The sequence below is a fragment of the Canis lupus genome, chromosome 37 (genome assembly GCF_048164855.1).
Source record: "Canis lupus baileyi chromosome 37, mCanLup2.hap1, whole genome shotgun sequence".
Taxonomy (NCBI): domain Eukaryota; kingdom Metazoa; phylum Chordata; class Mammalia; order Carnivora; family Canidae; genus Canis; species Canis lupus.
This window is the reverse complement of record NC_132874.1, coordinates 15,502,002-15,529,598: the sequence shown is the minus strand read 5'-3', so window position 1 is coordinate 15,529,598 and position 27,597 is coordinate 15,502,002. Positions and strand designations below refer to the sequence as shown.

Below are 27,597 nucleotides of genomic sequence, written 5' to 3'. Positions count from 1 at the left end.
GTCTGTGCAAAGTGGACTTCCCTTAGGTTTTATACGAGTGTCTCCAAAGCCAAGCAGCTTGTGTTAGGTGTGGGACTGGCTCATGCTGGCCTGCTAGATCCTACGTCATCAAATTTTCCTCCTCCATGGACTAGGCTGGAAAGGCTCAATTGGATACATGTTGGGCCAGATGAAATGTGAGATCACGTGCATTAATCAAAACCTTTGAATAATGTATCCATTACCTTCCTGTGACCCATGTGTCATCATTCACTTCCCAAATGCTACTGCACTGGGATTTTAGGACTCACCTGAATTCTCTCTGCTTGCATTTTTTTTTTTTTTTTTTTGGACCTTTCCTAACTTCTCACAGAGATAAATGGTAAATGCTTCTGGTTCAATAAGACTCTGCTTGCATTTGTCATCTAATTCCCAATATAAGTGAATAGAGTCATTCATCTGTAATATAACTACACCCTACTTTATGTGGTTGATTCTGAGTGTGAGCTTAAGGGGATAATAGCCATTCCAAACTCATTATTTTTCACATTGAGTCCAAGAAGCTCTTTACACATTCACAGTGGCCAAAATTCAGGTGATTTGCAGAAGCCCTAAGTGCCTAGAATATCATTCCCAGCAGGTCTGTGAATTCCAAGTAGGCCAGGCAGCATGACAGTGTGATATACATTCCATTCCTTTCCAGAGTATCCATCCCATTCATCCCTCAAAGTCTTAACTGATTGCTTCCTAGAAGTCTTCAGAGATCCCCCCAATGGAATGAATAGATTTCCCTCCTTATTTTAGAGTTGGAAATGCGTATCTCTACTTAGCTCTTATTTCCTTCAGGATTGTTATAAGGTATTGCTTCAAGATATTGCTTCCACTCTGGTTTCCTTTACTGAGGGCAGATAGACCTTGACAACAAGAACTGTGCCTCTCATTCATAGAACAGGAGATCAGCCAATGTCTATTGTGAATAGATGATCATCATACATTCAAATTATCAGATAAGCAAAAAAAAAAACCCCACAAATTATCAGATAGTAATAGTAATCACATATGGAGCACTTCCCTAATACACATAAGTCATCATTTAAAAAATTGTACATGAATTATGTAATTTAATTGTCTTAATATCTTTTGTGTGATATAATCTCCATGTTATAGAAAGACATTTTAAGCCACTTGCCTAAAGTCATATAGCTAACTTAGCTGTAAACACCTAAGCACTAAGATGCCTATCTCCTAGCGAGCCCTGAAGTCTACAAAATTGATAAAAATCCAGCCATCAGACTTGTATAATATAGAATTTTAATTAATTTGCAAGTTTAGTCATTTGAGTATTTCAATCGCCTCCCAATTACACTTCTTGCCTTTTTCCTTGTTCCTTTCTGTTTGTCGTAGAGGTCTGTTCTCAACAGACAGTGTGATTCTGTGCTAACTCAAATTAGTTCTTGGATCTCAAACTTCTCAATAACTTCCATTTCAAAGAGTAAAAGCCAGAATCCTCATAATGGCTTATTAGGTTAAACAAGTTCTTTTTACCACCCCACAACCTCTCCAGCCCTATTTTCTCTCTCTCCTTTGTTCACTGTACTCCAAGCAAGTAGCCTCCTTTCTGTTCTACTAATAAGTCAGGTGTGCCTCTGTCTCACAGCCCCCTTTTTTTTTTTTAAGATTTTGTTTATTTATTCATGAGAGAGAGAGAGGCAGAGACATAGGCAGAGGGAGAAGCAGGCTCCATGCAGGGAACCCGATGTGGGACTCAACCTCGGGACTCCAGGATCACACCCTGAGCTGAAGGCAGATGCTTAACTGCTGAGCCACCCAGGCACCCCATGTCTCACAGCCCTTCTTATAGGTTTTCCCTCTCTCTGAAGCTATCTTCTCCCAAAATATTCCTCATCTCCTTCAAATTCATTTCCTTAAAAGGAAATTTCTCAGGCTACTGACCTTGATGGAGTAGCCGGTTTCAGACTAGCTCATCTTCTATAAGTAATTAGGAAACTGGACAAGGTATGTGAGGAAGATCATTTTCAGATAATGTAAAATAAACAGTGCAAGACTTCAGTACCTGGAAGAAGGGAGCATGAGGTGATCCGCCTGGAGAGCTGAATTTGAGCAAACGATGTAAACTGAGCTGAAGAGGCAGGAATCAGAGTTCAAGGCAATTGAAATACCTAGAATTTGTGCAGGGAGAAATCCCTAGATGTCTATATATATGGATGGTGAGGTCCTCCACGAATCCATGGCTGGGGGCTGAACTGTACATGTGCAAACCATCCAAGGCTTACCAAATATCAGCTACTATGGACTTGAGATTGAAGCAAATGTAAGAAAGGTTGAGCAGTCCTGGGGGTAAATGTGTGAGTATTTAAACTTAAATTGAAGAAAATTAACTGAAGCTTAAAATTTAGTTCCTTAGTCATGCTCAAGTGTTCAATAGCTGCCACCATATAGCAAGGTTCAGACATGAACATTTTCCTAAATGCAGAAAATTCTAATGAACAATGCTGATCTTGAGGATCCACAGTGTAAAATTCAGTGTCCAGTAGTCAATCATAAATCACTAAGACATGTAAAAAAAATACTAATCAGCATCATGTCATCCACAGTAAATAATAAAATCAAAAGAAACTGATTCTAAGATGGACTAAACGTGGCACTTGGTAAATGAAGACTTTAAAATATATCTTTTATAATACACATTCAAAGAATTTAAAATATATTCATTATTTTTTTTAAAAGGTCCTAATAAATGAGGAGTAAATAAATAAGGAATTTTAGCAGAGAATCCATAAAAAAGAACCACATGGAAATTTTAGAATTATGCAAGACCTAAAGTGAGTCATTCACTGAGGGGCTTGAGATGGTGGAAGAAAGACTCATTGAGGTTGGAGACAGATCAGTAGAAATGATCAAATAGAGAAAAAATATTAAGAAGAAATGAACAGAGGGTCAGGAACCTGTGGAACAGTATCAAACAGTTTAACACATGTGTGATTGGTGTCCCAGAAAAGGAGAGTAAGAACAGAAAAAAAAAATATGAATAAATAGTGGCCAAGAACATCCCAAATTTTTTTGAAAAATGACTCACAAATCCAAGAAACTCAAGAAGGATAAAGATAGAGAAAACCCCACACAGGTACATCATAGTCAAACCACAGAACACTAAACATAAAGACAAAATCTTGGAAGCAGTCAAAGAAAAAAGACACAGGTACACAAAGTTAAGAATTATTCATTTTTCATCAGAAACAAGAGAGGCTAGATGACAATAAAACATCTTTAAAGTGTTGGATGAAAAACTCTGTCCATCCAGAATTCCATATTGAACAAGAATATTCTTCAAAACCGAAAGTCAAATAAGGGCATTTTTCAGATAAACAAAATCTGAGAAAATAAATCACTGGATGTCCTGAACTACAAGAGATGCTAAAGGATGTCCTTTAGTCCTTAGGGAAATAATACCAGATAGAAACTACACAAAGAAGGAAAAGTACCAGAAAAAATAAATAATTGAATGAGCCAGTTGTGGCATGTTTATGCAATAGACTAAGAGTAATAAAAAACAATAACTACTAATAAGTGCAATAACATGGATTAAAGTGACTCAAACATGCCACATACAAAAGATGTCATGCTGTATGATTCCTGCTATATGACATTCTAAAATAGGAAAAACTAGTATATAGTGATATAAATCATATCAATGGTATCTTGTGGTGGGGGTATGACATTGACTATCAAAGAGTAAGTGGGAACTTTCTAGGGGGATAGAAATTTTCTGTATCTTGATGAGGTAGTAAATGAATATATTAGTCAAAAGTCATCAGTCTGTACACTTAAAATGTGTGAATTTTACAGCAGATAGTTTTATACCTAGTTTATATCACCAATACACTAGATATATTTTTAAAATCTAAATTTAATTTAACTAAATAGTTGTAAGTGTAGTTGACACTAAACATTTTGTTCCCCTCGTTTTATCTTCCCCTCTAGAACGTCGCTTCCAGGCAGGCAAAATTTTGCTCATTTCTTTCATTGGTTTGAACATTGCCAACAACAGTACTTTGCACGTAATACCTGCTCAGTAAATGCTATGTGAATGAATAAATGAATAGACAATATGAATAAATGAGGCAATGAACTGTCTTTCTTTACAGGTATCAAAAGTGAGACTGCGTATGTAAACTAAGGTAATGCTACACTAGTATGTCATGAAACTCAAGATACCAGATTTCTGCCCAACTCAAAGGGAGAAGACAAGAAATGTGAGTAAAGAAGGTATTACATGTAGACTAAACACCTGTGCAGGTAGTTGGCATGCCATGTGAGATACTTGACCTGGGCTTTCAGATGAACTATGTGTGTTTACAACAATTATAACACCAGATGTTTTTCTGTACTTTACCCACTAGAAGATAGAAGTGTATATAACTAGGAAATGAGGATAATAAGGGGGAGGGAAGTCGGGTTGTAATTGGCAGAGACAGGGGTGGGTGGCCTGCTGCTTATCATCCCAAGACCCACTACCTCAAGGTTTTTTTCTGTTTTTGTTTTTGTGTTTTTCCAAGGAGTCAGTAAGTGTAAAGCTTCTTAAGTGCATAGATCTTGTGACATCTGGGCCTGGCCCATCTCTGGCTATAAAGTTCTGATAAACACTTGTTTGTTTTTTTAAGATTTATTTATTTATTTGAAAGAGAAAGCACAGTGGGGGAGGGGCAGAGGGAGAGAGTCCCAAGCAGACTCCATGCTGAGCACAGAGCCCAACTCAGCACTCAATGCCAGGACCCTGAGAACATGACTTGAGCCCAAACCAAAAGTCGGATGCTCAATGGATTGCACCACCCAGGTGCCCTGCTGGTAAGCACTTGCAATGGGTGTAATATTGGTCAATACAAATTTGACCTCAGTTCCAGAAATTTAGGCACTTCATTTAGCCTCAAATTTCAGACAAGTGAGAAAAACCCATGTAGTCTATTTCTTATTGGTCCACTTTACTGAAGTTATTTATCTTGAAGAGAGAGTTCATCAAGATAGGGAAAGTTAGGAAGGGGTATACACAAAGTGTCAACAGCATCATGCTCCTGTCCTGAACATCATACCCTTCCAAAGAAAAGATCCATTGGGTTCCTAAGGGCATGTTTTTTTCGTAGTTGATAAAATAAGATTCCAACATGCAGAGCCAATCTGGATGGCTCCGACAGCCATCGCCTCAGTGCCACCTTCCCCAAGGCAAACTCCAACTTCACTCTGCTGTGATTTTCATTGCACTGACATCGCATAGCATACATTCCAGCACATGACCACATTCTGACTGGTCATTGGCCAATATTGCACCTCCTACACCCACCCCAGCATGAATATCCATCTCTTCAGCTCCAAAGTTCAGAAAACAGGTACCTTGTCTCCTAGTTTGCTTACTCTTATCATTAAACAACAGCAACAAATTTTTTCACTCTCTTTTTTTTTAATCTCCCTTCTTTCCCCCTACTCCTATCCCTGCCCCCATTAGAGACTTCATGCTCAAAGAAACTGGAGATTGAGACCCAGGGAGTAGAGGGGGATAGTCATACTTCTCATTCCATGTTCCTCTGACTGCTAGAATTATAAGTCCCAGGAGTAAGTCCTTTCAATGGAAAGGAAAGGAATCTGAGGGCATTCTGTGGAAGTAGAGAAAATATGAAAGAAGAAAGATATTTTGTAAGAGGTCTTCTTGCCTGGAAAGGGGGAATCAAGGTAAAGCACGACGGGAAGCGGGTGAGAGTGGGAGAGAAAATAAACATGAAGGTCTTGAGAAAGAGTGAGAAGAAATCCACCTGAAGGAATATATTTAAGATTTAATAGGGAGTTGCTGGGGGAAGGGGTGGAGAAGAGGAGCCTATGGGTATTTTGAACCCAAGCCAAGAAAACTGAGTAAAAAAAAAAAAAGAAAAGAAATGAAAAGAAAACTGAGTAACAAGAGACCATGCATTTGTGACTTATTTGGGCAGTGTGCAGCTTTGGACAGCATAAATTCAGGGTTTCATGTTACTCGTGTATGGAATTATCTTGATACAGGACAGCAGTAGATGTGATGGAGAAGCAAGCACCAAGACAATAGGTGTGTGTGTGTGTGTGTGTGTGTGCGCATGCGTGCACGCCCACAGCATTTGGAGACCTTACTGTAGACTCTTCTCCTGCCAACTTTGGCTCTGTATGTGAAGAGAGGATCTGTCTCCTCCCCTACTGTCACAGCCACAGAGGGTGATGGCTTCATTTCCAGGTGAACCTCAGACCACCCAAGATTGAATCTGCTTTTAGTCCCCTGTCCCCAATTGCCAAGTTTCCAAAGAGACTTTCTGAAGGAGAGATTATCTTCTTTTCAACTCCACAAACAGGTATAGAGGATTTCTGTCTGAGTAGAAAGTGCACAGTGCATCATGCATTGGTTGTAAATACCGGTACAATACTAAGCAAAACACTACTGAAAGGTATTTTTATCTAAGATCAAAAGGCCAACCCAGTGTGATGGATGAGGGTATAATTCAACCTCCAAGCTCATCTTGCACCGCTTTCCTCAGCTCAGGCCCACTGGCCTCATGCTGTTTTTCAAACATAACTTCTACATCTGCTCTCTGCCTTAAGGCTTTGACTCCAGCTCTCCAGGGTTACAACTTCTGAGGCCTCCGTATCTAAAGCATTTCCTAACCTGCATCACCCACTTTCGGCTTCTTACGGCACTTACCACTCTGATGTGATCTAGGGTATCTATTTATTAATTTGGCTTATTTGTGTCTTTATCATTAGAACATAAGCTCCATGAGATTAAGGACCTTGCCCCTCTTTTCCAGCACTAAAGACACTGTCTGGCACACAAAAAGTGTTCAAAAAATGCTCGTGGAATAAATAAACATGCCAGTTGGTATAATATTTGTATTTTTTATGTTACACGGAAGGTATTTTTTCTGCACTGGGTACTGATTCAGCAGACTTCCCCAGCCCAACTATTGCATTCAACGATGGGGACAGTCTTGAAAAGACAAAAGAATGAGGGGACCAATAGCTGTGAAGGACCCAGTGAAACAGCAGTGCTGCTTAGTAAAAAAGCAAACGTAGTTCACTTCTGTTGTGTGGTCCTAAGAAGGCTCAGAGGCCCCCACATGAGTTCAAATCCCTTCTGTTTACTGGTAGACTCAATCTTATTATGATGCACACACTAGAATTTGCAGGCAGAGAGGACTTGGCTCTCTTGGACTTACGTCTTAGTTTCTGTTTGTGACCAGTATAACTCTCCTCGGGGGACAAGGGTCGGTCTGGGAGCAGAGGGGGTCTGGCCTGTTTGCTAACTGAGCAGCTACCACCTCAGCTTTTCAAAGCTCCTCCACTTGCTTTGATCACTTGCCCTTTAGCTGCTGCAGGCAGCAGTTTGAGCTCAGTAGGGTCTTAGCTCTTGGGTCCTCATGTAGAGAAGGTGTGAAAACCTTTTTTCTCCGTGGAAGCCCACACACTCAGCCAGTTTCAGAACCCCCAAAGCTACTGAGTCAGGGCTGACCCAAAGTTGAGTTGTGGAGGGTCAACCAATCTTTCTTTTTTTTTTTTTTAAGATTTTATTTATTTATTCATGAGAGACACACACAGAGAGAGAGGAAGAGACACAGGCAGAGGGAGAGGCAGGCTCCACGCAAGGAGCCCGACGTGGGACTCGATCTGGGATCTCCAGGATCACGCCCTGGGCTGAAGGTGGCGCTAAACCACTGAGCCACCCGGGCTGCCCTCAACCAATCTTTTCTATCCCCTGTCTTCACAACTGCATTTCCATGCCTCAACCCCTTCCCCTCATCCTTCACGGATCTCTGTTTAGGTTAAGGGGCCCAAGGGCAAGACTTAGCCAGCCTGCCTTGCCCAACCCAGCCTCCACCTCACCCTCTACCCCCTAGCCTCAATCCAAGGTGCAGCCCTCTCCATCAAAGAATCGGGGCTGGGAGGTACAGTGTGAGGAGAGGACCTGGGGGAATGAAGATGGGGTTGCTTGGTCACTTCTTATCATTATGAACTGCAATTCTGGGCATATCACTTTTCTCTGGAGACTCAGTTTATTTCTTTGGAAATCTGTGATGGAACCCCCGATTTATCTAGCTCAGAGTATCTCTAGTTTCAAAAGAAGTAATGGAGTACAAATTTAAAATCTTTTTATTTTTTATTATTTTAAAATTTAAATTCAATTTGCTAGTGTATAGTACACCATTCATTTCAGATGCAGTTTTCAATAATTCATTGGTTGTATATAGTGCCCAGGGCTCATCACATCACGTTCTCATCACCCAGTTACCCCATACCCCCATCGACCTTCCCTGCAGCAACCTTCAGTGTTTCCCAGAGTCAGAAGTCTCTTATGGTTTGTCTTCTTCTCTGATTTTTTTCCCATTCAGTTTGCCCTCCTTCCCTTATGGTCCCTTGCACTATTTCTCATATTCTGCATATGAGTGAAAACATAGGATAATTGTCTTTATCCAATTGAATTATTTCACTTAACATAATACCCTCCAGTTCCATCCACATTGATGTACATGGTAGGTATTCATCCTTTCTAATATATATACATGTAATATATATATATATCCCATCTTCTTTAACTTACCCAACCTTCTAAACTAAGAGGATCACACTAGCACTGTGTAGAAGTAAATGGTTTACAGCTTTTCAGGAACTAGTCTTGGCAGCACAGTTTGATCTACAGAATAATAAACGCATTTATAGTTGGATCTTAACAGTCAAAAGTGACTTTAAGGGTGATACCATTGAGGTAACGTGATACAGGAAGAGTTTGGTTTTGTCTCACCGAGTCGAAGAATGAATCTCGCAGACAACAGACAGGGAGCAAAGCAAGAGAAGTTTATTAAGCAGAAATACAGAAAAAGGTCTCAAAAAGGGAGGGGCGGGGTCCCAACAAGGTTGCCACTGAGGGCCTTCATGGTCTGTCTTTCATAGGAAACAGACCAGAGAACTTGGAAAATTTCTTATCAATATCAGGGTGGATTTGTAAGTTTCATGTCTATAGTTAGAACAAACATGGTGGACTTGTGACCAACAAGATGTTTCTTTGTAAATATTATGAGCACAAGCACAGTGTTCCCTTCTCTCTGGGTAATATCTCCTCCATAATATTTCTCTACATCTGGGCTTTCTGGGAGACTAATAGCCATTAAAGGGCAATACTTCCTAACAATTTGGAGTTAGGGAGCCAGGTTTAGTTTTCTGTTTTTTTACTGTCTTATCTCAGTTTCTTTGGGATGGGTAGGAGCATGACTTTGGGGCCTCTCCCTTATCTTTCCCTGCCTAGCCCTGTCTGCCCCTAACTCATTCCTACATCAGTAACGTATTTTCATTTATATCCAATTTCTTCAGGTAAATACAGTCTTAAGAAGTCATTCAAGGTGAGGATTTCAGGTGTCAGGCTGACCTCTAGAGGCAATACCTTGAGGGAGAAGGGGCATTTAAACACTCAAGTCCTAGTTTTGATGATTGTCCTCTCAGCTCATACACAAAGCTGAGCATGCAAAATCTCCTGTAATTTGGACAGACCAAAGATGGCCTCAGAGGTTACCATCACCTTTACACAACTAGTTATTTTGCAACTCTTGCCTCATCAAAACTATGTTTTTCTCTTGGCCTGTTTTCTCTTTCTTGTCCCCTGATTACAAATTGCAAAGACCAGCCCGACCTGGGCAACCCCAAACAGAAGTCACATCATCTGGCTTTGGCAACTTCCTCTCCTCTGTGACCAACTTGTGCGAGAGAAATAGAGACTTACAGCCTCTTGGAGTAGATGGGAACTTAGAGGTCAGTGGGCCCTCCCTCGATTCCACCAGTCAGTGGATATGCCTATAGAACACCTACTCTGTGCCAGATGCTGGATGAGTAGTGGAGGAGGTAGGATCAGGGTGCTGAACAGGGCACAGTGGCTAACCCTGTGGAGGAAGGCAGGTAGACAGACAAGAGGTTGGGATACACAGATAAATACAGTGAGGTTGAATGTGCACATTCATGCACAGAATGTCACCCAAGGTGGGGGAATCAGAAAAGGCTTCTCAGGAGAGGTAGAGTATTTTTTTTAAGGAGGCTCCATGCCCAGTGCAGAGCCCAGCTCAGGGCTTGAAGCCAGGACCCTGAGATCAAGAATTTGAGCTGAGATCAAGAGTCAGATGCTCAACTGAGTGAGCCCCCCAGGTACCCCAGGAAAGGTGGGGTCTTGAAGGGAGAAAAGGAATGAGCTAAAAGAAAATCAAAGTGTGTGTGGGGAGGGAGGAAGAAGTTCTAGGTAGTTTATAGTGTATGCAGGGCAGAGAGATCAGAAAGGAAAGAGGTGAGTAGAAGAAAAGGAGAGATGGAAAGGGCAAGATGAAGGAGTGGGAGGAGACCAGGCAGGATCAAGGAGCTGTGACCGAGCTCATTGCCTATTTAGGGAGCTGCCGGGAGCCCCCTGCTGCAGCCTGAAGGTCCAGGTGGGGGACAGTGGCAGGTGAGGCTGAGCAGTAAGCAGAGGCCAGATCAGAAGACTTCTGGTCCTTGGGAAGGAGGTAGGAAGGTACGACTTTATCCCAAAGGTGACAAGGTGACTCTGAAAGTTTTAAATAGCACAGTGAATTAAATTCTAAGGTTTCTTCAGTGGTGCCCCCCAGGAGACAGTTCAGCCCACTGGCGGGTAGGTCAGCTTGTTGGCAAAATGTGTGTCCAAGTGGAGTCCAGAGAGCTCATCCATAGGAACATGGGCCTGGTGCTGCTCTCACCAGTCGGCTTGCTCTTCTCAACACTGGAAGACTTCTTATCCCACCCGCGTCCCACATTTCCTCCTCCCTTCTACCTATGCTCATAGACATAGAAGAGCTTCTCCTTGGAAGCATGGGCCTTGGGAATCCCAGCTTTTCCACTCTTGCCTCTGGAGGAAAGTGAGTTGTCTACACCCTTTAGCAGATGAGTCCTCTCCTAGTGGCAGTAGAGACGTTTGTACAGACACTCAGCTCAGGTTGCTTTGTCTCATAATAACATTCAGTCTCTGGCATTGCTGCTCTATCAGCTGACTCTCCCACTGCCACTCAGCTGGCCAACCAGTTTCTCTTCACTCTTGCCTGTTCTCCCAGGAAAGTCCTCTTTTTTCGGTGTTTTGTTTTGTTAAGCTTCACATATAACTATTCAGTTTCTTGCGGCTTCTTTCTCTGAAGCCAGGTACATCTAAATTGGGATGTCTTAACACTCCACTGGCAATGTGGCCCAATGGTAAGAACAGTCTTCAGGGGCAGAGAGACCTAAGTTTGAAGTTTGGCTCAGCTGCTTCATAACTGTGGGACTTACAGGAAAGTGACCCAGCCTGTCTGAGCTTTGATTTCTTTGTCCGTATAACACTGACAGTGTCTGTCCTTCCGAGCTATGAAGACCTGAGTGCATTTAGGTGGTGTCCTCCATACAAAGTGGGCACAGGCTTTCAGGGACTGATGGCTAGTAGTGATAAAAAAACAACCATGGTAACGATAATGACCATCTGGATCTTCCACTCCCAGCTGAATGCCCTGGGCCTGCCTGACTTACTCGAAGCCCCAGCTTTCCCATCTCTTAGGTGAGGATAACAGCAATTATTTGGTAGAGTTATTTGAGGATCCAATGTGATAAAAATGTGCAAAGCACAAGGTAGTTCCTCGGAACACAGAAATGTGCTCTTTGCCCTCCAGGGGACCCCTTCCCTTTTAGCCACCCCCTCCATCATTAGACACCCTTACCCCCACCTTGGGTGTTCTTGTCAGGGGTGACAAACTCTTTCTGGGCAAACAGCCTCTGGGAAGATGAGGCTTTCCTTTTTGTTTGCCTAAAATCAGTCATTTTTCTGTCCCTTATTTTTCTCTTGTTGTCTCTTTCTGGCCTGTTATGGATTGAATTGTATGTTCCCTACCCCTGCTCAGGGGGTGGAAAGGATATTGTGTCCCCACCCCCAGTACCTGTGAATGTGACCTTATTTGAAAGTAGGGCCTTTACAGATTTAAGCAAGTTAAGATGAGATCATTAGAGTGGGCTTTCATCCAACATGACTGTTGTCGTGATAAGAGAAGAGAACACCACTTAGAGACGAAGACATAGAAGAAGACAGAACTTGGAGATATGCCATCACAAGCCAAGGAAGCTGGGACTACAGAAACTGGAAGAGGCAAGGAAGGGTCCTCTAGAGGTTTGAATGAGGCCTGACCTGCACCTTGATTTCAGACATCCGGTCTCCAGAATTGCGACAGAACATGTATTTGTCATGGTAAGCCACCCAGTTTGTGCCAGTTTGTGCTCCTTTGTTACAGCAGTCACAGGAAATTGACACCCTGGCCCCCTTGCTAGAGAGTCCACTTGACCAAGAGATTTATTAACTTGTGAAATAAACATCCTGAAAGCCCACCTTTAGAATGGACAAGCTGTTTAACCAAATAAGGGATATATTACGTGCTTATATTTGAAATAAAATGGATAAAAAGGAGCAGGGTTAGTGTGATGGAGGGAAAGAAGCCGCTAGAAGACTCAAAGCACCACCCTGCTAATGAATAATGTGGGACCCAAATAAGACAAAGCAACTTGCAAAAGTAGGGAAGGTCTGAAGTGAGGGCCAGGGTGGGAAGAGTCATGAGGCCACAATTCACAGGTTTTGGGGTTGGGGGGGCTGGTATTTTTGTGCTGACTTAATCTACGATTTCAGCTTATCAAGGGATAAAGCTGACAGAATGAAAATTAGCCACAGGGTAAAACTTTACTCCTGGCTTAACAGGGAACTAAAGGCAGAAAGCTAGCCGCCGTGCCAGAACTTGCAGGGCAGTGTGAAACGCTGTGGTTTGAACAAAGCCAAGTTGGCCTGAGTATGAATTACAGGAAGAAAGGAAGGAAGAAAAAGAAAGGGCTCTGGGCTATTTATTCCTTTTCTATGGGACACATTGAAGAAAAGTCTTGTCACATGTCACAGACCCAGCTGGAGGACGTGGGACCAGACAGGGCACAAGGAGTATGAGTCACAGCTCCCAACTTTCAGAAGCTCCTTATTTGGGAGCCCAGCAAGACTTACCACTATTCTGATGGAGCCCCTTTGGTTTGGGGGCTGCATGAGCTTCAGCCAAATGTTGTGCAGGTCTTAAAAAGTAGAACCAGTGATGATGGCCTTGGACTCACACAGCATGGTGTTTTAGGTAAAATAGTACTTAGATCTCAGCTGGGTGGGGATGGAGGGAACTGGTTGACACTCTGTTGATTGGCTGATCAGATCTGATGAGGATGGGGTGGCTCTTGGCTCTGTTTAAGACTACGGTGGACTTTTAGTTGCCTAGCACACGTTCGTCCCTTGCTTCTGGGGACCATGTTCTGATGTTCCTTTGGAAACTCAACCTTTCTCTCTTCTCAGTTCCAGCTGCTAGGGGCGGGCACATGGCCATGCTATTGCCAGTCAGGACATTCAATTGCCCTGGCCCCGCAGTAATTGGTTTAGGAATGGGCACATGTCAGCCCCAAGAGTCAGTCAATCCTGGGGACTTTTACAAAAACTATTGAGAACAAGATGCAGTCAGCTAGGTTGTTGAGTGAAGATCTACACCAGAAGCCACTGGGGCCGTCTTGGTTCCATCTTAGAGGAACCGGTCTGATTGAGCTCAGGGGTGGAGAGAGAGTCCTCATGAGACTGAGCCCTTACCTCTAGCTGTGCCTAAAGCTCTTTTTTGTTACGTGAACCAATACATTCTAGGCTTTTATTTTCTTAGGCCACTAGAAGTTAGGTTTCTTGGAAACCTGAAGAGTTCTAATACACAGACCTCAGCAAGGCAAAATAGGACCACAGAAAAGGCCACCAAAATATACAGAAGACAGAATATACCAGGCGTAATGTGTGGTATGTTGCACCGGAAGGCTTGTGAGGTAGAGATATCATAGGAGTAGCTTTGAGACCATTTTATAATACTTCAGAATTTTTCCAAACATAAAATGATGGTATTACTCTTTTAAATCCTTCTGGATTTAGAGAATATATCAAAGTTAAAAAAACAAACAGTAATCTGAATCCTTCTTATAGTAATATGGCATCATCATCATTATCAAAAGACCCTCCCAGAGGCAAGAGGTGTGGGTTTCATCTGGGCTCTGCTGTAGGGCTACCCACTTGTCCTGGTTTGTCTGGTGGGACTTTCCCTGTTTGGTAATAGAGAGTCCCCTGTGCCCAGAACTGCTTCAGTCCCTGGCAAACCTGGGTGGTCCATCATGCCGTATCTTTGGAAGTTCCAGATTTTCATAAAGGACTACAGCGCTCACTGCAAAAGGGGAAAGGGGGTCAAGGGTTCCTTTTTGCTTCAATCAGAGCAATTTCTCTTCTATATGTTTAAAAACTCAGAGTCTACCTAAGATTTTGGGGGGAGATAGGGAAACCTGCTCTTTGAGGGACCTCCCTTTAGAATTCCATGATTTAATTTTCTTTGTTACAAGGCAAATGGCTCTTAGAGACCAGTGGTTCGTGCACCTGGCTGATCATAGCAGTCACCTGGGGAACTTTAAAACGACATACATTCCTGGCTACCACACCTGGAGATTCCAACTCAGCCAGAATCAAGTGGAGTCAGAGATCTGTGTTTTTAAAAATCTTTGCAGGTGACATACATATAAATTATTCACAAATGTTGGTATGTTAACTATCATTAATAATAAATCACTTTCCACACACCTCACAAATGGCCAAGACACACCATTGTTTGAGGTACTGTTTCCATTACATCTTAAACTTTCCATGCATCAGGAGGGCTTGTTCAAACAGCTAGATGAACCCACCTGCAGGGTTTCTGTTTCAAGTAGGGCTGGGGCCAGATAGGGAATTTGCATTTCTGAGACGGTCCTTCCCGGTAGGCATCATCACTGTAGACCATTATAAGCTTAGTTGAGCGTCTTGTCTGGTCTCTTTAATCTTTGTAATTATTATAAAATGCCCCTCTCACCTCCCCCACCCCCAGCATAGTACTAAGGAAATTATTGATGAGACAATATGGGGATAAATGTTTTGTTGGCCTCAATGATGGTGATCTTTCGACCAACTTTCTAAAGAATATTGTGAGCTCTATCCTTAGCATGTAAGAAAGATTTCTGTTGGTTATCTAAGGAATATTGTCTCATGGGACCTCCTCTGAGGACAGGGTGGGAACAACAGGATTTCCTGCTCTGGGCTTTAGGGGCTTTGTGCTGAATACAATGAAGTAACTGCCACATTCTGCCCTGAGGCCTCCAGACATGCCACTGGACTGTCCCCAAGACTCCATGTTGCTTCTTTGTCATGTTCTGAAGCTGGCAGATGTGCTTTTCACCCACCAATTCCTTTCTCTCTTTCTTTAGCTTGTCATTCTACTTACATTTTTAAACTGGTTTGCCGGGACGTTACCTAAACATATTCTGGTTGCTGTAACTCTTTATTTCTGTGGATGAGCTTGTCATTATTCCTCTAGATGCCCAAGAACAATTACTCCAATCCCTGCTTAGGCTGTGTGGGGGCCCCTAATCATGCTTGCATCCTTTGGTCTGTGTTTGTTCTCTGCTGGTGCGGGAACAGCTGCGGGCACCTTGGCACCGTCTTCCCACCCATCCTCATTAGTGCACGAAATGTTTCTTGTACTGAAGAGACCTACACATGGCCACAATCCGGACCTCAACCCAGACACACCCCAAACAAAGTTAGAAAAAAAAGAAAGCCACTGACCATTATTAGCTGCTAAGTACAGGGAGTACATGATCCAAGTTCTGCAGGAACATTCGGATGATGTTTAAGTGGCTTTGTAAGTTGTATGTGACAACTTGAAATAAGAAGCGGAACCCAGAAAAACACGAATAATAATAATAATAGAATTTAAAGATTCCTTCTCTTTATTTCAGACTCCTGCTACCACGATACTATTTCAAACAGATAGTTGTTCAGTTGGTATACAGACTAGTTACCCCAGAAAACAAGACATGTGCCCCAAATGCAGGCAACAGAGGACCATCCCAGCTCCTCCCTGGAAATAGGGTTTGCTTTTGGTCAGAGCATATAATTATGGAGAAATAATCCCATCTAGATCAGTTCTATAACATCAGCCTAGCTAAGTGGCCAAGTCTGAGGCAATGAACAAAAGGCTTCTCTGCCCATTACCCAGGCGGTCACTGTGGGTCTCAGCTCCAGAGCTGACTAGTCAGCAACTAAAAGGAGCAGTCACTCTGCTGGTCCACAGTGCCAACAGCATGACAGAAGGCTGCCTTTCCCCCACTGCCATGGTGGCAGAAATGCTTGTCAGTGTAGAACTCTTCTCTAGTGCAAACTGGTCTGGGAGGCTTGGCTCTGTGTGCCTTGGACGATTCTGAAACTCTTTGGTATTCTAATGACACTTGTGTTTCGGGAAACACCTCTGAACCCGGTTGACAGGAAAATGTTGAATTTGGTAATAATAAATAAAATTGAGGACTGAAAAAGTTTTGACTCTCCCTTTGGAGAGTCAAGTCAGTCTCAGGGGAACTGGGTATTTTCCTTGCAGGCTTTCAGAAACACGGTGGGTGGTGGTGGGCAGGCAGGCGCGGAGGGAGGAAACACAAATTATGTGTCACTCTTAATAATTGCTTCTTGTCTTTGAATTGGGTTGTTGATATTTTTCCACTTTACAAAATATGTGTGTGTGTGTGTGTGTGTGTGTGTGTGTGTGTGATGGTCAGGGAAGGGTGTTACAAGGAGAAATTGAAAACAACACCCACCATTCCCAGAGACCAAGGAGACCCAAACACTAAGAAGTCAAGTTCATGCCATTGCAGGCAACAGAGTGAGAAAGCTAAAGTATCTTGGCTTAATTATGCATATTACCACTACTACCTGGGAAACTAGGCAGTCAGTCCTCAAAGTCCATCTTTTTTTTTTTTTTTAAGATTTTATTTATTTACTCATGGGAGATGCAGAGAGAGGGGCAGAGACACAGGCAGAGGGAGAAGCAGACTCCCCACAGGGAGCCCGATGTGGGACTTGATCCCAGGACTCTGGGATCATGCCCTGAGCCAAAGGCAGAGGCTCAACCACTGAGCCACCCCAGGCGTCCCCAAAGTCCATCTTTTTAAAGGTGTATCAGGACCAAGTATTTTGGATGAGACACATGAGTTCATAAAACTTAGAGTGACTTGAACAGGCTTCCCATAGATAACAGAGAGAATACAAAACTCCTACCACGTGGAAAGACAAGTCCTCAGCAATCTAAGTCAGACGAGTCACAGGAAAAGAGCCAGCAAGTGTTTCATTTTGGGATGGTGGTAGAGGAGCACAGGGAGAAGGATATATACATGTATCTTTATGTAGGGAGAGGGTTGAAGAAGCAGACTGAAGTTTCCAACAAGGCCTTCCTGTTTACCCTTGGAATCCAGAAGCAGATGGGCCTTTGCTCAGGGGTCTAAGAAGTCATTGGCCATCTTCAGATTTTTCTGAGAAAGAGGGTGGAGGAAGTTTCTGCCTTATGACCCAGCATCATGAAGACATACCCAACAGGCTTTACAAAATAAGTATTTGACTGTCTGTATTTCACAGTAGTCCATATTGGTGAGTTAATTTTTGGTAAATTCACATTAGAAAGCTAACTACATCTAAGCTAGTTCAAAGTTATCTGTGAGTTCCCCTCATTTCCCTATATATACACTTGACTTTTACCTCATGTCCTTCGGACATATTCCTCCGTATTGATGCTTGGTTATCATTATAGCAGCTTCTCAAGAGCTGCTTTAGCCATCATTAGACAAAGTTGAAAATTTTTTCCTTTCATAATATTCTAAATAAATTCCCACATGTTGTTGATGCTAGGCTTCAAAGAGATCTATCCCATAAAGTTGGCATCCAATCCATTGGATTTCTCTAGTTGAAAGATGAAGATCTTCTCTAGTTGAAAGAGCTTACCATGGTGGTGTGACATTTTGTTTCCAGATACCTATTCCCATGAGACTTGTCTCATGCCACTGAGGGACAAACCACATCTCGAGGCAGTGTGGAAAAGAATAGGCCTTATCAAATAATTTTCTGAAATTATTCTGAAAAATTCTTCAATTCTGCATATGTCAATAGGAGGATGTTCTTCTAGGGTTGGTGTGGGATTCATAACAAAATTGTCCATCATATGCTAGAATTCCTCAGCCTTCAGTTGCCAATGTGTCACAGGGCAAGGTGACAATCATCCTTTCCAGCTCCAAATTCTCTGGTTGCGGGGAAATGTTACAAGAAACCTCAGTCTCCAGTGCCACCCAACAGGAAAATATGGATAAATTAAAGAGACATCAAGCAAAAGAAACTCCTCACTCAGGGTGAAGAGGGCATGACATATGAGAAATGGTGGAACCACAAAGTGCACCAGAGATCATCAAAATAACAGCCAAGGGGGAAATGATCAAGAGTCTGCTGATAATTTGAAGAGTCCAGGGGGGGAAAAAATGAAGAGTCCAGGGAAGAGAAGAAAGTGAAATAATCCTCACAAGGAAGAATGGTGTGTCCCTGCTTAGCCAGGAAAGGGTACCACCCCTTGCCTGCAGGGACCTTTTGTGAGAAGCTGACAGATCTTCACAAGAGGAGAGCAGTGTGGCAGGAACAGAGAGGGTACACGGCACAGTTTCTCACTCCAAATCCTACCCATGTGCAAGCGTTTTTCTGTATGTACGCGCATAAGGCACTTTTTCTTACTGCCATTTACTTTTGGAGTACTCAAGACTTATCCAGGAAAGAAGTGGAGGCAATAATATCCAGAATTAAGCTGCTTGATCTGGAAATAAGAAGAACCTCTTTTAGCAAGCTTAGTTTAGGGTTTTGCTAACAGAAACTTTTGTGCTTAGATAGCAGTACTGTTGGGGTAGGAATCAGAGTAAAGGGGACCCTGGTTAAAGTCTGACCAAACCCTAGATGGCTCCCTCTTTTTACCTTTAAAGAATAGCGTTAGACTCTGGCTGCCCCCCACCCCAGATAAACCCTGTATTTCATTCTCTACTCATCAGTTACGAACTTTACTCCCAGTGGCCTGATGATTTAAGTTTGGGAGTTGGGGAGCGAGGCCCTTACTGAAGGTCTGGCCTTGACTCTGTGGCCTAAAGTAGTTAATTAGTTGGTGGGAGAAGCCAGGAGCAAACCAGATATCTGGTACAGAAAGGAAGGGATATTTATTAACAGGAGTTGTCTTTTTAAAAGTTTTTATTTTTGACAATAAAGAGTACAACCTAATCTCAAAAAAAAAAATAAATAAATAAATAAAAGAGAGAACAAAAGAACCCCATCAGTTTTGGTGAGGAAACTTAGAGGAACATTGTGTGTTAACTGTACCTTAATTAAAAAAAAATTCCAGATCTAAAAAAAAAATTAAAAAAGAAAAGAAAACCCTTCATGTGGATTTAAATAATCTTAAACAATTAATAGTGTAAGAATGAAGTGCTTTGTTTCATATGTGATAATTTAAATGTTATAATCAAAGATTCATAATGTCAATTATATGAAGAGATTTCTTTAAAGAATCTTTTGTTGCTGTTAAAAAAAGAAACCTACAAGTTTTATATGTGTACAAAAATGTTATGTATAAATATATATCATCTCCATTGATAATTATATATGATCTAATTATATATGCACATATACATGTATGTGTGTATATAGTCTAAATATCCTAAAAAGCAATATTTAACATTAATAAGGGAAACTATACATTTGGAGGAGAGAGAAAACACTGGGAACTGGAACAATCAAGAGAAGGAAATCAAGAGAAGGAATATCAAGAAGGAAAGAGTATGTGAGCGAAGTCTGGTACACGGGTAGAAAGGAGAATTTAGTCTGGGCAATGGTGAAGGCACAGATATTCGAGTAACTGCTGGGAGATTGTAAAGGAAGAAAAACAAAGTCTTAATACATGATGTTATGCTGACCGTCTTCCATGTCATCTCTTGTCCTGTTTTGCGTGTTCTACATTTCACTTCTCCTCTGCATATGTTAAGTCCTACAGTAGCATCCCTGGGCCCAGCTACTAGCAACCAGAGCTACAATGAATGCTTTGACCCTCATATTCTATGAACTTCTGTTCTTATTTTTTCTAGATCCCATGATTTATTCCTCAAATTATGATATTGAACAACCCCAGTCACATTATTCTTTCACTTTACGTTCTTTTTCTTGCTTGCATTTCTCACTGGAGGAAGAGATTGTGTAGGTGTCAAAATTTGGCACTGGGATGACTATAGTCATCCAGGAAATACACACCTACACACTTGGGATATGTTGTAAACCACCGAGTCAAAGGTGAATCTCTTTTATTAAATGGCAATACATTAAGAGTTGAATGTGAAAGGAACAGATTTTTATTGACCATTCATAATATGTAAATTCTATGCAAAGCTTTCTAGGGGACAGAAATGACTCAGAAGTTTACAAAAGCTTCATTTATTGGAAGAGACAGATGCGTAACAACTAACTATGCTACTGTTGAAATAAACTATTGAGCCAAGATTCTTTGTTTCATCATACTCTATGATGATATGGCAATCTCCATTGATGTGCTTTTTTTAACTTGAAATTTTTTCCTTACAAAGTTTTTCTCATAGGATCTAACTACTGAGGCAAGATTCAAAGGATTCAAAGGGTTCTGCAAGCTCTGCCCAATGTCCAAATCCTTTTTTTTTTTTTTTTGACTAAATGATCCCTTTCAATAGAAGGACTACATCTCAATGAAGAGACTTCTCTGGTTCAGCTGAATTAATATGTGCCCCAGTTGTCTACACTATATTCACAACCAGAAGTGGGATAGTCATCCCACGAACAGAGCCAAAGACACAAAAACCTGATGAAAGATGAGGTAGAGGGAATTCTGTGATGCGAAGTGGTGATTAATGGGGTAGCACTGGGAGGGGATAAGCAGGAGAAATGTCTTTGTTAGTTCTTTAAGCCTAAAAATGATGTACAATTGGATATTTTCAATGATCACGTGAAGATTCACCACCTAGATCTCATAAAAGAGAATTTAGAGTGTTGTGGATCCATATCCTAAAAAAAAAAATGAGGGACGTCAACAAAGCATGCCTAATTGAGTAGAAAGGAAAGACTGGGATAAGTCCAAACTTTGCTCATTTGAGACATTAGAGTACTAGACTCTGGGAATATGTTTAGCCAAGGAGGATCCTGCATCATAGTGTGATATTTGTCTGTAGTTTAGCAAAGTTGTGTTTTCAGAACAGTTGGCTACACTTCAAGGCTCCATCTTCTGTGAGCCTGAGAAGGAAGGTGTTCACTTTTCTCCATTCCTAGCTAGGGTTTGAAGGATACTATTTTGATTATACTAAAATGGAGTGGATTTTTTTTTTTTTTTTAGTCAGGCAGATGTGAATTCAGGTTTTGAGTAGGATAGTAGGATAATCTCGGGTTTGTAGTAATTGTAAACCTTAGCAAATTTTCCCATTGACTAATAATTGCTAAAAAAAATCCTTAGGGCTTCTCAAGTGTAAGACACTATTACTTCATCTAAATTCACAATAATCCAATGAGCTGATGTGCAGAAATGAGTTAACACAGCAGGGCTGAGGCTGCCATCCTTAGAAAGCCCTGCTTGCAAATTTGGCACTTGGCTGGCATCTGGGAACTTGGATTTCCCAGAGTTTCCACCATTCCCTGATAAGGGTTACTCACTGTATCTAACTGTACAAGCCATGTGGTTTATGCTAACACCTGCTCCCATTCTGGGGGTTTGAAATTTTGGTATGGGGCAGACAGAGGGTGCCTCAGTGACTAGCCCTTGATCAAAACTCTAGCCATGAGTCTCTGATGAGCTTCTCTGGTAGACACACCATTTCACACCTGTCGTAACTCCTTGGAGGAATTAAGCATATCCTGTGTGACTCCACTGGCAGAGGATTCTTGGTACCTTGTGCCTGGTTTCGTCTGAACTTTACTCCCTGTGCTCTTATCTTTGTATTTTGATTTGATTCCATTGGGTGTGATAGATCATAGCTGTGGGTATGACTATATGCTGAGTCTTCTGAGTCCCCCTAGTGAGTCATCAAACTGAGGGTGGGCTTGAGGACCCATGATACAGGTGTGTGACATTATTATCGTCTCAGTTTTAAAGTTGAGGGGGTGGCTTCATGGAGAGGTTAAGTAACTGTCTTAAGGTTGCACAGCAGATGTGCAGCACCACCAGGACTTGAACCCAGTCAGGCTAGCTCCAGAGCCCTTGTTTTCCCCTCTGTGAAGTCTCTAAACTTATAATACCTCCCTCATTATGTGATTGTGAGGCAAAGGAGGTATGTATGCTCAGAACACACCAAGTGCTCAGAGAAACTCTATTATACTATTATGCACCAGTCCTCTATCCCTTCCACCTACTTATCAGGAAATCTCCCATGAATCTCCCATAGGCCAATGATAGATAAGTAGAATGTCTCCAAAAAACTGAAACATGCATGAGGAGGGAAATGGAGGGGAATGGTATACAACTCAATAGCTATTTTTTAAAACAATAATATCTATCACAAGACCTTTTCTTTTTAAGCCGAATAGAGCTTCTATGCTTCCTCTCCTCTTTCCTTGCCTTTTCTGTCTCCTTGGGCCCAGCTTGGAGGGGCTGGTCACTGTGCTGATGGTGATGAAATCAGCAGAACTGGCTGGGTGTTTAGGAGAACTGAGGCAGAAGCAGGAGAGGGGCTGGGCAGTTTTGGTTGAGTCCCTTTCATTATGGCAACCCTATTTTCTACCACCCACCCCCCAGATGGGAACACGTTGTCTTGCAACGGAATACTTTTTCTTTTTGTAGAAACCATTTTTTAAAAATTCAATTTAATTAATATATAGTGTATTATTAGCTTCAGAGGTAGACTTTAGTGATTCCTCAGTTGCATATAACATCCACAGCTCATTCCATCAGGTGCTCTCCTTAATGCCCATCACCCAGTTACCCTATTTCCCCACCCACCTTTCCCTCAGCAATCCTCAGTTTGCTTCCTATAGGTAAGAATCTCTTATGGTTTGTCTCTCTCTCTGATTTTGTCTTATTTCTCCTTTGCTTCCCCTATGTTCATCTGTTTTGTTCCTTAAATTCCACATATGAGTGAGATCATATGGTATTTGTCTTTCTCTGACTGACTTATTTCGCTTAGCGTAATATGCTCTAGTTCCATCCAAGTTATTGCACATGGCAAGATTTCATTATTTTTGATGGATAAGTAATGTTTCATTATATATATACATAATGAAATATATATTATATATGTTTTATATATGTTTTTTACACATCTTCTTTATCCATCCATCTATGGGCATCTGAGCTCTTTCCATATTTTGGCTATTGTGAACAGTGCTGCTATAAATATTGGGGTGCATGTGCCCCTTTGTATCACTATGTTGGTATTCTTTGGATAAATATGTAGTAGTGTAATTTCTGGGTTGTAGGGTAGTTCTATTTTTACCTTTTTAAGGAAACTCCATACTGTTTTCCAGAGTGGCTACACCAGTTTTGCAATAGAATACTTATTTCTCAATCACCCTCACCCCCTTCCTACCTTTCAAATCTTCTAGTTAATGTAGAAATATCCATTTTTTTTTCCATTGAGGAAACTAGATGACCCTAGCATTTCACAGACTTATTCTTACACTGATTTCCTTTCTTTTTAAAAAGATTTTATTTATTTATTCATGAGAGACACACAGAGAGAGGCAGAGACATGCTCCGTATGGGGGAGCCTGATGCAAGACTCGATCCCTGGACCCTGGGATCACACCCTGAGCTGAAGGCAGACACTCAACCACTGAACCACCCAGGCGTCCCTCTTACAATGATTTCAAAGAACAACAGCTTTTCCTGCCAAATGTCTGTTTGCTATATGTCATAGCAAATGTACGGCAAGTTGCTGTATTGCCTTAATTAGTAGATCAAGATGTCTTACTTAGAGCTGAGTTGCCTAAAGTGCAGCACATCTAAAGAGTAGAATCTAGACAGTAAAGGAAGATGCCCCTTATGTAGAAACTTCATCTCCATCTACTCTCCAAAATGCCTTTTACTAGAGAAACAAACTTCTTATTTCATAGTGAGAAATATGACTTAAAAAGTAAATGGCAGGTGAGTAGTGGCTTGGCAATGCCGAAATCTAAATCAATGAGATCAAATCCTTCCCTGTGAGCACATTCTGATAAAGTCAAATTGGAAGGAGCCCATGGCTATCAGACAGTTGGAAAGAGGACTTGGTCAGAATGAGTGTCAAAAGAAGGAGATGGGACTTAGGAAGAGAAGCTGAAGGGCTACTTCACCCATACAGTAGATTTTCTCATGGGAAATCTTGGCCTTTGGTGGGCAGCATGATGAAAGCAATCTGGGAGATGTGGAAATTAAAACGAAAACCTCTTATCTTGCAATAAAACCTATTTTTATCTAAGAAAAATCAATGTCCTCACATGTCAGGATCTACTGCGAGGAGTTGCCTAGTCATCGACAGACTCTTTTAAGCCAATGACTCATGTTAAGTCCTTGCTAGGTCTTTTGCTCAGTTCCCCAGTTTTACATAAGTTACTTCATCTATTCTACCTTGATCTCCTTAGTTTCATTATCTGTAGAGTGGGGGATATAATAATGCTCCTAGGACCCCCGTGAGCATTGGATAAGATGATGTGGGTCAAAGCCCTTGTAAGCCAGTAAATGTTGGCTGTGAATACTTTATTCCAAGAATGTTTGCTATTACCAATATTGAAAAGAATAATCAAATTAATAATAAAAATCTATTTTTCACTGTACTAGACATCCAGAAAGGAGGGTTACCTCAAGAAGAGAACCTTATAAAGCTAAATTACATATGGAATGGGCATTGCAATAAACTCACTTATATGACCAGTCAAAATATCAACTTTCCCCATTGCAGCAGCTGAATCCTTCCTCCTGGGTTGGTCTGGTGAACATCACATGCAGTGGTCTACAAAGGTGATGGGCATCAATTAAGATTTAGGTCAGAGTCTCTTAAGTAGCCAGTGATGTAGTTGTGGGCATTAAGGAAAACAAAAATCTTACCAATGGCTGGATAAAAATAACATTCCTTTCTATCATGATCATCCTACATCAAGGAAATGTATGAAATTTAGACAGCATAGTATGGTTATTATATGGTGGAACTTCTGAAAATCACAGCAGCATAAATGTGTTTTATCGATCTTTGCTGTTGGTAAGAATCATGGAGAAAGCAAATTTGAGGCACTTCCCAATGCAGTTCAGTCTAAAATGGATCATTATTCTAAGGGACTCGTCATGCCTGTTAGACTCAGATTTTGCTTGGAGTCCTCCCCCCACCCCGCCCCCACTCTGCTCCCCATCATTCAAACGCTCTGTGCTTTCTTCACAAATGCTGCATGCAGACTGTCATTAGGTTCAGAGTAAGCTGCAATTAGCAAGTCTGTCAGCTTCTCTTACAGGGAACTTATTTTTCAGTGGAAATTTTTGTAATGGTTCCGGTCTGATCTTTAACTCTTCCCTGGAGACCAGACTCCCGAGCTCAGTTCTTGGCAATGTGATTCTAAGAGTGAACGATACCCCATCGGGCCGATTAATGACGGTAATTTCTTAAATTTAGCTACTAGCTGTTTTGGCACCTTCCACCCAGCACCACTTGCAAATAAATCCTGTAGAGTTCTGAAATGTCTGGCCTCCCTGTCTGAACCCTCAGAGATTTGCGAGGCTGGGTCTTGGTTCTCACAAGGCCCCTTCAGTGTGGTCTGGGGTGGTAAGCCAAAGCCTTCGTGTTTCAGGAACTCACTTGCATTTCATGGACTGGGTGAGAGAGATAAGGTGTTTGCCAATGTTGCAGCCCAATGACCAAGGGGCTGCGTGGAACTTGCTGTGTATCTCCTGGAAGCTGCTTCTCCCCTCTCTGCTAGGCCCGCGGGGACCCTTGCAAGTTGAGAGGGAGAGCTAGGGATGAAGGATTGCTAGGAATCCAAACACATGGAGAAAGATTTTAAACTTAAAAAGCAAAACAATGAAGATCTGTTTAACTTAGAGAAAATACACATAATTTAATTTATCAACTATAGGCATTCCTGTGATTCCTCATGAGCACAGAAAATCGAGTTGTCCGTGTCTCTCAAGAAGTCATACGGTATTTTTTTTTACAGTATTTTTTTTTCCTATTTGTTTGATTGGTTTTTTTTTTTCCTATTTGTCACACTGAGGTAACTACCATAACCATAACTACAAATCAACATACCATGAAAGAAATCATCCCCAACCTTGTCTGACTTTTAGCCCACTTGATAAAGGTCACGCGTGTTGGCAGGGCCTGTTGGTGCTCTTCCCCATTATTGCCCAGCATGGGGCAGGGACTCCATAAATACTTGGCGACTGGTGATTGATATGCGTGTGGGTCTACGTGATGACAAAAGCTATCCTCATGCACAACTGCATTCGAATCACCGCAAAAGAAAGAAGCATGTGCTACGTTGGAGTCATATAGAGAGTGTGGGGTCAGGGAGCATTTCTCTGCTATTAAGAAATAAATTGTCCAGCAGAGAGAAAATACAACATGGATGAGACCAATATTGTTTAACTGTGAAGTAGACACATTTTGCTGCTAAACCTTCTTGGCAGGAACCCGGGAGGGCCAATGGGGTAAGGTATTACATGAGAGCATTCCTAAAGCTTCCCTATGGCTGAAGCAAGGAGCTGGCCAGATTTTCTCTGAAAAACACTCAGGCCAAAAATATTCTTTGGTGGGCTATATTGAGTTGAATTCTGTTTTTCAGTCAGGCTGTTATTCAAATACTGGAGCAGATCCAGATTTGCTTTTCTGAGGAAAAGTCTGTCTCTGCCCACAACTTGTACAGTGCCAGAGGGTGGGCTTTTGGCCTCTCCCCAGGGACAATGCGCCAAAGTGGTGGCTCCCTTCCTACAACCTGCGCACAAGCCAAAGAGAGAGGCTTACGGGTCCCTGGAAGTGCACTGGGGCACAGCCACCTTGCTCCTCTGCCCAGAGCACCTGTTCTTCCCTTCAAGATCTCCTCCTCATGCTTTTCTGTCACTTTCTGATCTTCCATATGGGCCACCTGAGCCTCAGCCCTCCCGAGCAGGCTGCCAGACTTAAACAGCTCTCCTTCTCCTGGACAGTAGGATACTTGTCTCCACCATTCACTTGGCGATTCCCTCCCTCCCTCACTTGTTTATAGGCTCAACAGGTATTTATTATGCACCTACCAAGTGCCAGAGATACACCACCGAACAAAACTAACTCCTGCCCCCAACAGAGCTGGCGTTCCAGGGCAGGAAACAGAAAATAAAGCAAATGCACAAGTATTTACTGCACCCCGTGGCAGTAAGTGCAGGTAATGGAGTGGATGTTCGAGGCGGGGAGGTGGCTCTCTTACTATAACGTGGGAAGGGAGGACAGCATGATAAGGTGACGTGAGACCTGAGAGCTGAGGGAAGGGAGGAGCATCACAGGTGAGTCTTGGAAGGCGCTTCCAGTGCATAGGTCCTGAGTCGGATGCATACTTGGTCTTTTAGGGGAGCATCAAGAAGGCCATTTGGAGGCTTTGTAAATGTGACTTTTTGTTTTGCAAACGTATGTTTTCTCATCAACTCACATGTAAGCTTTTTGAGAGTAGGA

At 42.0% G+C, this 27,597-nt stretch overlaps 1 protein-coding gene and 1 long non-coding RNA gene across 2 annotated transcripts in view; one reads left to right on the top strand and one right to left on the bottom strand.

Moving 5' to 3' along the window:
• LOC140626245 (uncharacterized) overlaps positions 1–4,253 on the top strand; it is a 60,193-nt gene extending 55,940 nt beyond the window's left edge. The window contains exon 4 of the long non-coding RNA XR_012025437.1: positions 4,146–4,253. This is a non-coding gene — a long non-coding RNA (uncharacterized lncRNA). The remainder of the gene's footprint in view (positions 1–4,145) is intronic.
• Positions 1–27,597, bottom strand: part of NEDD9 (neural precursor cell expressed, developmentally down-regulated 9) — a 183,598-nt gene that overhangs the window by 146,707 nt on the left and 9,294 nt on the right. The window lies entirely within an intron of this gene.